We start from the raw sequence: 12,553 nt of genomic DNA on the forward strand, positions 1-12,553 counted from the left end.
TCTTTTAGGATTTACAAACCCAACACCTGGCATTTGTTGAACTGCAGATACCTATAGCCTGCAGATTATCCCTTTATGGCATTTGAAGTCAAGTAGAGCATTCCTAAAGGACTTTCAGCCAGATTCATGAAATCTGAAATCTGCGAATTCTAAATTGCGCTTAATACCGAATCGCAATTTAGAATTCGCAGAATGGGATTCATCAAAAAGTGCGACAAAATAAAGCGAATCGCAACCGGCCGCAAAATGCAATAGCGATTGTCCAAAATCGCAGAAAAATCGCGAAATCCGTCCAATTCCGTGTAGGAATAGCGATCTCGCAATTTGCGAGATCGCAAATTGCGATCTCGCTAATAGCAAGATCGCAAAAATGGGAAGTCGCATTTCGAGCACAGTGATGACATCACAACCAGGAAGCAGGCAGTTCCCTCCCCCATTGAGAACACTGAGGCAGAGATCGAAGCAGCAGCAGTCAGAGCTCCTCTCAGAACACCTCCAGACTTGGAAACTTTTGGATATTGGAGACAGCAGCAATGGCAGAGGATGCAGCAGCAGGGCCCAGTGACACCTGGCGTAAGCGCAAGCTAAACTTTTTAGAGCAGGAGCTGGAGCATCTAATAGATGGAGTCTGCCAAGCCCACACCAAACCTTTCGGCAGGGAATCCAGGAGGGTGCCTGAGGCCGAGAAACGGCGCCTGTGGATGCGGATCCGCCCCAGAGTCAACGCAGTGGGAGTGACACAGAGGTCCATAGATGACCTCAAAAAGAGGTGGTATGACCTCCGAGGTCGTGCCAAGGAGAGGGTGGCAGAGAGGCTTGGTGATAGCCTTGCAACTGGAGGTGGAGGTCCAACAGTCCCTCCCAACACCCCCCTGGAGGTTCGTGTGGAGGACACACTGCAGCGTGAGGCATGGATTGGGGTCATACCCTGGACTCATCCCGACCCACCCAAGACATCCAAGGTAAGTGGCATGCGACTGCGACCCTGTCCCCTAACAATGGCCATGACCCTATAGCCTCCCACAATCACCCCCAGTCATGCAACCCATGCACATCAGGACATGCCCAATAGCATTGTGGGACATGTAGTCTGCCCACAATGTACAAAAACTCCAATGCAGCCAGACATGTCCCAATGTACGCAATGCAGCAGCCAGTCAGGGAATGTTAGCCAGCATGCATGTAGCAACTGCACATGTGAAAGATACATGCAATTAATCTACGTCCACTTTCCATCACAGGTGGCGTAGACAACAACAGCAGTGACATCGAGAGGCTGCAGATAGATGAAGCATCAGAGGAGCCTGAGGGTGAGGAGGAGCAAACAACCACACAACCACCTCCATCAGGCGCAGCACCATTGGCAGCTTCAAGACCACCACCAGCAGCGCCAGCTCCATCAGGCGCAGCACCATTGGCTGCAGCAAGACCACCACCAGCAGCACCATCAACATCAGGTGCCACTAGACCTGCGACACAGCGCACACCCACTGTGGCCAGCCAGCACAGCAGGCATGGCAGGGAGCCTCAGCAGAGCACAGCATGCACTGGCAGAAGGGCGATGGCTGTGCGTGTGCCAGGGCTCAGTATTGAGCGCTGCATGCTGCGCGTGCACCAGTTGCAGGCACGACGCCAAGGTGCAATTCAACTTCAGCTGCACAACATAGGCAGAAATGTTGCCAATGTGTCCGATCGAATTGATCGCATAACAACTGCCATGGAGGCGAACACAGTGGCCATCGTCAGCTAGCGCAACATCGCCCGCCGCCGCCACCGCCACCTACTCACGTGCCTCTCTGCCTACACGCGTTCCAACTACGTGATAGGAAATGCCACCTCCCAGCTGTCACGTCGATCTATGGCAATGCAGCTGCAGATGGTGCAATGCTGCGAGGACGTGGCGCGTGTCCTTGAGCACGTGACCAGTGCTGTACTGGCACTACGACCAACTGGCCCAGCCAATGGTTGTGAGGATGACACAAGCAAGGGGACCTCGAGTGTCAGTAGCCTGTCTGCCACACAGGTCGGTGTCCTACGCCGCAGCAGCAGGCCCAGTGCGGGTTCACGTGCCCTGCCTGAGGAGGAGCCAGAGAGGCAACTGGGTGCCGCACGCCAGAGGCGCACATGACATTTCAACCCATGGGCATGGACATGCTGAAGACCGAAGCATGTCGTGTTGATAAGATTGAGCAGTATGGCGCAATACTACTCACATGTAAATCATTACAATTAATCCTTATTATTGTGCATTCAATAATAATATTTATTGAAGCATTGAACATCGGCCTCCTGTCATTATTTCCATTGTCATGCATTTGGGAATTATTGGGTGAGGGGAGTGGCTGCACTAGAAACAGTTCATTGTGATGTGGTTGTGCCGTCTGTGTCCTTCAGCAGGATGTTCCCCGCGAGCATGACGTACATGTGCAGGTGGCCGGTCGTCCCCGTCCGACTCACTGCCAGAGATCTCTACAGGAATCCGGCGCTTGGTAGCAATGTTGTGGCCTATATCTTTCTTTACTGGGAATGCACAATTCAATTTTTTTGGTAAGGCGTATCCCTCTCTTCACTCGTGGCCGCCATTTTGCACATGGTGTGAGGAGACGCATTTCTTCACATTTCAGAGCACTTTTAAAAGCATTCTCATGTCCCGCAACCTTTAGATTCATTAAAAGAGAGGGCGCTCAAATTGGAAACTTGCTTTGAACCTAAGACTCTTTTCTGGATGTAATTTCTATTTAACTGAGAAACGGTATTTTTCTTCTTTTGACAGGCTTTGTGGTTCCATTACCAGCATAACTTTGACCAATAGTATGTCAGCCATTTACTTCTAGGTACTCATTTATTGCTTTATAAATATTCATATTATTTGAGTCTATATTATTTGACAAGCATCTTTTTTGAAGGAAAACATTTGTATATACATATATTCTAAATAGCTGACTATTTTTGCTTCTATCATTGACATACTTGAACTTTTTTGAGAAATTGTTTTTTGCGCATGGGCGGAAAAAATAAAGTCACAAGTTTCCAGCTAGATTGTCTCCTGGCAAGTTTTCTAAATTTCCTTATTCACCTGCAATTACCTCAGAATTGAGAACTCTGTGTTCCACAAGAACAGCAATGCCTTGTCCTCAGTTGCATCCAACAATGGCGTACCACCCAAAGTTGACAAAGTGTCCATCAAAAGACTCAAGGAAGACCCACTGTCACATGAAAAATCTCCTACTGATGCATCTTTAGATGTATTGTTAGGAGAAATAAGGGTGTTGCATGTCTTTATTTAGGAACCTAATTCAATGTTACATAGTCTCTTGGATATGTGTACACATGTGGAAGAGCGAATCTCTAATGTGGAACAGAACATTTTAGCATTTAAGGATACTCCTCCTAATAGGGTCAAGCTTCTTCAGGAACAGGTAACCACTGTACGCAAATAAGCTGAAGACATGGTAAATCGTAACAGCAGAAATAACTTAGGCATTTATGGTCTCCCTTAAAGTACCAAAGGATCAAATTCCATCTCTTAATTCAAAATGTTCCTATCACAGATCATGAAATTGCCTGATGGCCCACTACTCAACATGCATCGAGCTCTAGAAAGTCTTCAGGAGTCCTCTTGTATTTTCTTGAATATACAGAACTAGTGCAGATCATCTCAGGTGTCAGACAACTTAAATGTATATTGTGATCCGGACGTGACCTATTCTTTTCTCAAGACTGCACCAAGATTACCGCAGATCGACGAGGACAGTTTCTAAATATGAGACAGATGTGTTTTTGTCTTGCATCCCTTGTTCTGGTTTTTCATCCTTGTCTCATTAACAATACGTACAACAAAAAAACGACAAAGTATGAAGATCCATCTTGTCTGACAGACCTTGCAATTCACAAACCAGCAAATATGAACTTCACTACAGCAGCTCATGTATTAAAATAATAAAATGTTCTTGACTTTTTTGCTCACTACTTTTGCTTTTGTTGCTTTTTACACTCAAATAATTTTTTTGAGATGACATGCTGCTAATGTTTTCCTTCTGTTCAATTTTCTGAGATATTGTCGGAAAACTTTCTTAACACTTCACTTATTTACTACAAATACTCTAACTATAATTTTTCTTGCAGGATAGCTCTTATGTTTGTTCCATGTTCCTGGTCCTGTTTCCCGTCATATGTTATATTGCTCTTCGTGTGCCTCTCTTCCCTCTGGGGTTTTGACGTACCGTCTTCTCACATGGTCTCCCCCATCTTTATCAATGACATTTGTTAGTATGCATATTTTTGTTGATATCTTACAAATTTCTTATACCCTCTTTTTGTTTCTTCTCCCTTCTTCATGCTTACTCTTTCCTTTCACTTTTTCTTTTTCATCCTACTTTTTTTCCTTCAATGTTCATTTGTTATTCTTATATTGCATGACTTCCTCATGGGTATTTGTTCTGTTGCTTGTTAAATCTAGTATGACATTTTATATTTTTATACTTTTCTTATAAATTGGTCTGATAGCATTAACTGTATTGTATAGCTTTACTGACTTTAACAGTGAAATATCAGGGATTTCAATTCTCCCACCAAACACCAAAGATTTTTATCACACCTGTCAAAACTTAATGCACACATTGCTTACTTACAAGAATCTCACTTACCAGTGCGCAAATTAATGAAATGATATAAGAGTTGGGTACGTGATGTCTTTTTTTGCCGGGTAATGGTAAAAAATCAGTGTTATCATTTTATGTAAAAAATCTTTAAAAGTCCAACTGCTTCCATAGGAAGCAGATGTAGAAGGAAGATGGCTAATGCTTAAATGACCAATTACCAAACGTCAACTTGTTGTATTTAAAGTGTATGGTCCTAATGCATCCTTTTTAAGCGGACGCACCTTTCAGGTATTTTCAACAGAAGCTGAATCTGCTGTCTACCCATCAGCATACGGCGTCCCCCAGGGGTCGATTCTCAGCCCTTTGCTGTTTAATATCTACATCAGACCCCTTGCTACCATCGTGGAGGACGCGGTTTAACAATCTATTCGTATGCTGACGACACGCAGATAGTGTTCTCTCTCTCTAGCAGTGAGGGCCATGAGGTCTCTGCTTTGAAGTCTGGCCTATCACGCGTTGCTGCCTGGATGCACGACTATCTGCTCAAGCTCAACGGTGATAAGACCGAGGTTGTTATTTTGGGCAAAAATAAAGATCTGTGGGGCCCTCGACATTGGCCCTGCGACATGGGTCCTCTGCCGAATCCAACCCCTGTAGCCCGCAACCTCGGCTTTCTTATTGACGATAAGCTCTCAATGAGACAGCAGGTAACAAAGGTCCCTGCAATCTGTTTCTCCATCTTAAGATGGTTGCAGAAGATCTTATGGATGTTACCTTGTTCTACTCGGAGAACTGTCGTCCAGGCGCTTGTGATCTCCCGCATCGACTATTGGAATGTGCTTTATCTTGGGGCCGATAAGGCCACAATAAACAAACTCCAGGTGGTGCAAAACTCATCAGCTCGTCTATTGTGTAATGTACCCCGGAGATCTTCTGCAGCCAAGGTTTTGTGTGACCTTCATTGGCTTAAGGTCCCGAACCGCGTACAATTTAAAACCTTATGTCTTCTTTTCGAAATTCGGCAGGGCTCTGCTCCTAAATACCTGCAGAACCTGGTTCAAGTCTATGAGCCTTGTTGTACTTTAAGATCCTCCACCAGTGGCAATCTCTTGGTTCCTAGAATTAAATTGGCCAAAATGGGCGGCCGCTCGTTTTCCTATCTTGGTCCAAGGATGTGGAATGCTCTTCCGCCAGCTCTGAAAGCCGAGACTGATCTCCTCTCATTTCGGAAAAAAATAAAAACTCTTTTGTTTAATTGATCCTTCTGCACTGTTTGTTCTGTTTGGGCTTTTTGCTTGCTTTCTTCTCTTGTCTGTCCCTGGCGCCGGGAAACCCATTGAGGGTAGCTGTGCACAATACAAGTTTACATAAAATAAAAAATAAAAATAATGCTCCTGATTGTCAATTGTTGGTCATACTTTGCTCAATAACTTACAATACCCTGAAGATAATGTGATACTGGCAGAGACTTTAACAATTTTGTGGACCACTTTCTTGACATACATTCATCATCCCTTTATACTCCAAACAAGTCGCAAAATGCATTTGTACATGCAGTTCACCAATGTCACTTGACTGATGCTTGTTGATTATGTAATCTTTTTCTGAGGGAATATTCATATTTTCCCCAGTTCACCACACACAAAATCCAGGATCGATTATATTTGTATTTATCATCACCTAACTGAGACTGTTCATGCTGTAGGTAAAGGTTCTATCCTAATTTCTGGGCATGCCCCTGTTTGGATCCTATTGGACATATTACCTAAACATGTTTCACCAAAGAGGTGCAGATTTAATATTTATTTGTTATTGAATACTAATTTCACTTCTTCTTTCACTTCCTTCTTTCAGGAATATTTTCATTGCAAACCCTCTGATAATTCACCCTTTATATCATTTGGAATGTTTTTAAAGCGTTTGCTCATGATTGTATCAATAACTTCATTTCCAAGGAAAGGAAAGGAGCTCAGGCTCAACATACACAATTGCTCAAAGATATACAACTCCTTAAAAATACTTATCACTCTTCCTGCACAGAGCATTCCGTAAAACAGCTTATTATAGCTAAACTACATTTCAAAAAGATATCTTCAGACTCTGCCTCATCTTATCTCTTCAAAACTAGTGCTAAATATTATGGTGGTCAAAATAAATCTGAGAAATTATTAGCAAATTACCTTATAATTAAACAAAATGAGTTACTTATTGAATAGATTCTAGATGACTATAGCCAGACCATTCCAGAGATTTAGATATATGAAATCAATTTTATAATTTCTATATTAATCCGTACAAACCTGTGCACACTCTATCAGACCCGAATATCCCACAATATCTATTCTCTATCCATAAACAGGACCTCTCTCTCATGTAGATTTTTGATCTTTAGCTCCAGGCCTCGATGGCTTTACGTAGAATTTTATATCCACTTTTCTATACTTCTTCTACCTAAATTACTCACATTAATTCATTCATTCTATCCTCCCTCCACCTCCTCTTGTTTGTTTCTCAACACTCTCATTTGCCCAATCCCAAAATACGGTAAAAATTTGCACTATTGTAAAAATGACAGTCATATCTCTTTGGTCAATTTAGATTATAAAATATTTGCTAGACCTCTAGTTTCCAGACTAGAATCCTTCCTTCCTAATATGTTTGGAAAAGAACAATCAGGTTTTGTAATAGGCTGATATCCATCGGGTAACACCAGTCTTTTTTTTATATTATTTCAAAATCTGTTGATCTACCTGAGCCCTTAAAATCCATTACTTTAGAACCTGAAAAGGCTTTAGAGAGTGTGAATTGGTCTTTTCTATTTCATACACTTCATTGGTTTGGCTTTGACCCTAAATCATTAATTTAATATCACTCCTATACTCATCTCCCCAAGCTGCCTTCTGTGCTAATGGCTTCATCTCTGCTTACTTTACTTTGGGAAGAGGATTATGACAAGGCTGTCCCCTTTCTCTATTCATCTCCAATTTGGCTATGGAACAATTTTTATCTAAAATTATACAAAACACATTTGTTCACGGTTTCTTGTATAATACTCAGCAAATTAAAGTAGCGGCATATGCTGATGATATTTACGATTCATATCTAACCCTCATTCTTCACTTAAAGCCTTTTCATCAGGAGTTGCATCATATGATTTAGTTTCTGAATATAAGTTAAACAATGATAAATGTGAAATTTTAACCTTAAACAAATTCACCTTTAAACAGGATTTATCCTCCTCAAACTTTAAATGGCAACCCAATCAAATAAAATACATAGGCCTTAAATTTACTTTGTCACTTAATTCTTCTATCTCTCTCAATTTAGATGCTTGTATTCCTACGCTTACATCATTAACAAATAGATGGCATTCCTATATCTATCTTGGTGGGGCTGGTTAGACAATATTAAAAGAATGGTAATCCCCATTATTATTCTCACTATGTCTAACATCCCATTAAACATCCCACACAAATCATATAAGAAAAGTTACTCAAATCTGTTCCACTTTCTCTGTAACAATATAAAGCCCTGCATGTCATTAGTGAAACTGAAACGTCCCATAGCTGAAGGTGGTGTTAATTTCCTGGATTTTGTTAATTGTCATAAAGGCTTCTTACCAAAACAATCAATCTACTGGATCATGCCTTCACTTCCTTTCACCCATCTCTGGGTTGATTTTGAATTAGAACTTCTATCTCCTTTTTCCTTTTATGAGAACCCCGATTTCTCAACAAACTTGTCAATTACTAGTGTTGGAGGATTTCTACTCAGGGAACAGAGCTAAGCACGGGCACTTGAACATCAGCATGGAAGGACAGAGTCACAATACCACATCAGTACCCATGAGCCCAAGTCTGACCAGCTATAGTGCCTCAATTGCCCTCCAAACCTCACCAGAGAGATGAGTGACTTGAAACCCCGGTACACAACACTCTCAAACCTCTCAGGGATTGCAGAAAAAGGACATACCATTTCACTCTCTCACTCATATTTGTCCACAATAAGGTAAACAAGAGACATGAAGGAAGTTTATTTATTTAAACTATCAATCTCTAATATGTAATATTTTCCCCACAATTGGAAAACAAATTCATACCAAAAATATTGTTAGCATTGTTTTAGAACCATAAACCATAAACCATAAACGGCCATGTCATATTATAGGACAGAGCAGCCTACCTCCCCTTCCTACTGAAGCTAAATGATTATAATACATATATTTCCTGCTGATTAAAATATTACGTGCACAGCAACCTTCGAGTGTCGGAGACGTCTGTTCGAGTGAATGGAGTATTGTGGTGAGAATATATATATATATATATATATATATATATATATATATATATATATATATATATATATATATATATATATATATATATATATATATATCAAAGATCTCTGAGATTAGTGGCAGACCCCTTAGCCTATATAGATGGATGTTGTACATCGAAGTTGATGCAGTTATCTTGCCTCAGGAACTGCGTTCAGTGTGTTTTTTTTGAGCTCCTGTCCTCAATTATATGACAAGACATGTGTGCTCACAAACATCAGCTGCATTATTGTGCTATGTCTAGGGGCTAGTGTCTGACTAGAGAGAACAACAAGGGGCATTGTTTTGTGACCTTTTTGGTGGTGCTATGACTAAATCTAAGTAATAGAACAGAACACAAAAACATATGCAGGTTCTGTTGAAAAATACAATGTTGCACAAAAGCAAGTATGTTTATGAAGTACCGTGCGCAAAGGAAATACGCATGGGTGTTATTTTGGAGTGGTCACTGTTGAAGTTTCTTATGCCATTCAAAGAAGGAAAAAGCTGTTGTACCTGGATGTTTTAAGATATGAAAATGATTAGCCAAGGATTTTATGCTCTTAATCTTAATAACACTATTGTGTTTTAATTAACTTTTTCCTATCAATTGCTTCTAATAATGTTGTTTATATTCATTGGATACTGAATTGGTGCCTAGCCAGGTATCTTGGGTTCTGTGACTTGTATATTTAATGTGTTCATGTCATGAGATCATCTTGTATGGGTTTTAAATGTGAATGTTTTGATCAAGAATTTTGTAAATTGATCTGTGTGAATCTGTTATGGATATTTTTTATCCGAATAAAGATGTATTAACTGGTAACTGGTAAACTGAAGTACTCAGGAGTCGCAGCGGTGACCTCTAGCTTGTTCCCTGCTACTCCGGCACTTCCTTTGTGGCCCCTGAACTCAGGGGAGGTAAACATTTTGTCCCCTCTGAGGCCAAGGGTTGAGAAGGGTGTATCAGGAGTAGCAGGTGCAACCTAGAGGCCGCAGCTGTGACCCCTGACTACTCCCAAATGACATCCATGGAAATGCAGCCTACAACATGCACAATAGGTTTAACATAAAGAAAATGACAATGAGCCACGCAGGAAACACATGACACTATCTTCTGTCGCATCACGTTCTCCTACTGACCTAAACACCTTTTTAGACTTCACCATTTAGCATAATAATTTCATTTGAATAAAGAATAGACCCATTTACCAGTTTGAAGATCAAAGGGGGTCATTTGGGTCAAATAAATGAATAACAATGGCGCATTCATATATTGTACACATGCTCAATCACTATTTGGTACACCAACCATTTTTTGTCAAAAATTTACGATTCTCCAAGATATTGTTTCTCAATCATACACTCACTTCCAGTCCCTTTCTTTCCCTAATACAACACCATCCACTGACCATACTAACATATTGCATACAATCCCAAAAGCTCTTCTATTTATTCAATACTCCTCTGAAACCAACCAAAATCAACCGAAGAATTGCTTGGGAAAATGACTGTCATAGCACTTTACTTATACTAATCTGGCCACAGGTCTGGATCAGAATTAGGAATCCTCACGGGCAGCAAACTCAACATAAACACTTTTCCCCTTACATATAATAGAGTACTTAATACACCTGTTCTCCTCCACAAGATTAACTCGGACACTTGTTGTACATGCTCTGCACACTAAGATGACTTGAAACATTTCATGTTAACTTGTCCTTATGTTTTCGAATTCTGGAGGCAATTTTGGACCCAAATCAATGGTATATTTCGTTTAAATATTCTTTATTCTAATACTAAGATTTTCTTAGGAAGCACCTCCTATATATAGGTGAATGTATCATTTAATGTACAAATAGTAGACCTCCTAAATGTAATTGTATTTCAGCAAGCATTTGAACGACACTAAGCAATTCTTGTCTAAAGCATGGTGGTTTGCAGTATGTTATTATACTAGATTAGGCCCTATATATGCAACCTGTATCTCTTGTTTTAAAACATCATGAACTTTGAACACCAATTAATTACACAGTTTCTAGATGACTCTCCTAAAACATCATCTGCATACATAACTATTGCTAAACGGTATATTTAAGCCTCCCTGACTTCTAGTTCAAATTGCAATATCTTTCCTTTTTTTCAATAAGGTTTTAAATGTATTCTCTACAGTTTATCTGTTTTTTTAATCAGACCTCTGCATAGTATATATTTTTGATTTCATCTATGTACAAGTTCCCTTTCACCTTTCCCTCATCTTATTTTATTGCTCCCTCTTTTCCTCCAATTTATTTATGTGTGAACATTTTCATGAACGTACTATTTCCATATGAATAGAATTTCCTTTTAAACAAAACTGTGAGGAAGTTTATGTTATGTCTATTGGACATGCTTGATACCTTATGTACTAAACCAGTGCTTTGATTATGCGTGTGAAGACTATTGGATGTGCAATCGATCGCTGCTATATAATGTTGTAAAATACAGTAAAATGTCACCAAACATAAAGCTATTGTGGAGGAACATTTGCACAGTGAGCCCCACAGTCATTTAGATGTCTTCCTTTATCATATGAAATTTCCTACAACCTTTGTCCGTTTTGCAGTTCTACTGTTGTGGACAAGAGCTGTAATTTGCAGCACACTATTGCAGCTTATTTAACACAATTTCCAGGAGTAGTTACATTTTTGGCTCCAGGATAACCTATACAAAGGCTTTAGTCAATAAAAAACAAAATGCATCAGTGGCACAAAATTCGACACCCATGTACATTTCCGTGCTGTAATTATCCATGAAATAATGTTGATTTATGAATTTCATACATATATTTCTTGCTTGAATTTCCTACTTCCCCGATCCCTCCGACAGGGGAAGCACTGACTAGCGACCAGCCTCTTTGAATACTCCTTCGACCTCTGAAAGTTGGCAGCAGGCCAGACAGCAAAACCTGCTTGAGATTCCTACCATGCAAACCTCTGCCAATTAGTCTTCAGACGATTAAACGAAAATCCTTCCTGTATTGTAGCAAACTCCTTTTTAATGCTGACCCTTCATGTCACTCAGGAGTTTTTAAAATAGCTCCCTACTAAACCCTCAATGGTAGAAGATGGTCTCTCAGCCCGATGCCACCCACGGGCCAGAGAACTGACTGATTCATATTCTTCTTAAGCGACCATTCGTAATAAGGCTTAACATTCTCAGGGCCTGTTTCAAAAAGGTATAGTATCTTTACGAGTGCAGAGTCTCCGCTCATATTTGTATGTACTATAAACAATATAAATATGCTATTCTTAAAATGTAAATGTACAGGAATTTATATAGCGCAAATCACCAACCGGTTTCTAAGCGCTTGCTTAGGGAACCCATCCTGGTATTCCCCAGTGAGATTACCCCCACAGGTTATCCGCAAGGTGAAAACCAGGCATCCCGCCGCGAGGGGCCGTTGTGGAGATTAAGCAAGCTATTGCCCAGAGTCGCAGAGTGTGAACCCGTGAATCGAGTAGGCACCGGAGCGAGAATTGTCGAGTCCATGGACATTTTAGGACTCAAGACCCCGCCGAACCGGGAATTGAACCCTGGTCCCGAGCTGACCTCTGCTTCCAGGTCTGCCTCCTCTAACCAGTGAGCCACACTTCTC

This window comes from Lissotriton vulgaris, chromosome 9 (assembly GCF_964263255.1).
Source record: "Lissotriton vulgaris chromosome 9, aLisVul1.2, whole genome shotgun sequence".
In the NCBI taxonomy this organism is placed as follows: Eukaryota; Metazoa; Chordata; class Amphibia; order Caudata; family Salamandridae; genus Lissotriton; species Lissotriton vulgaris.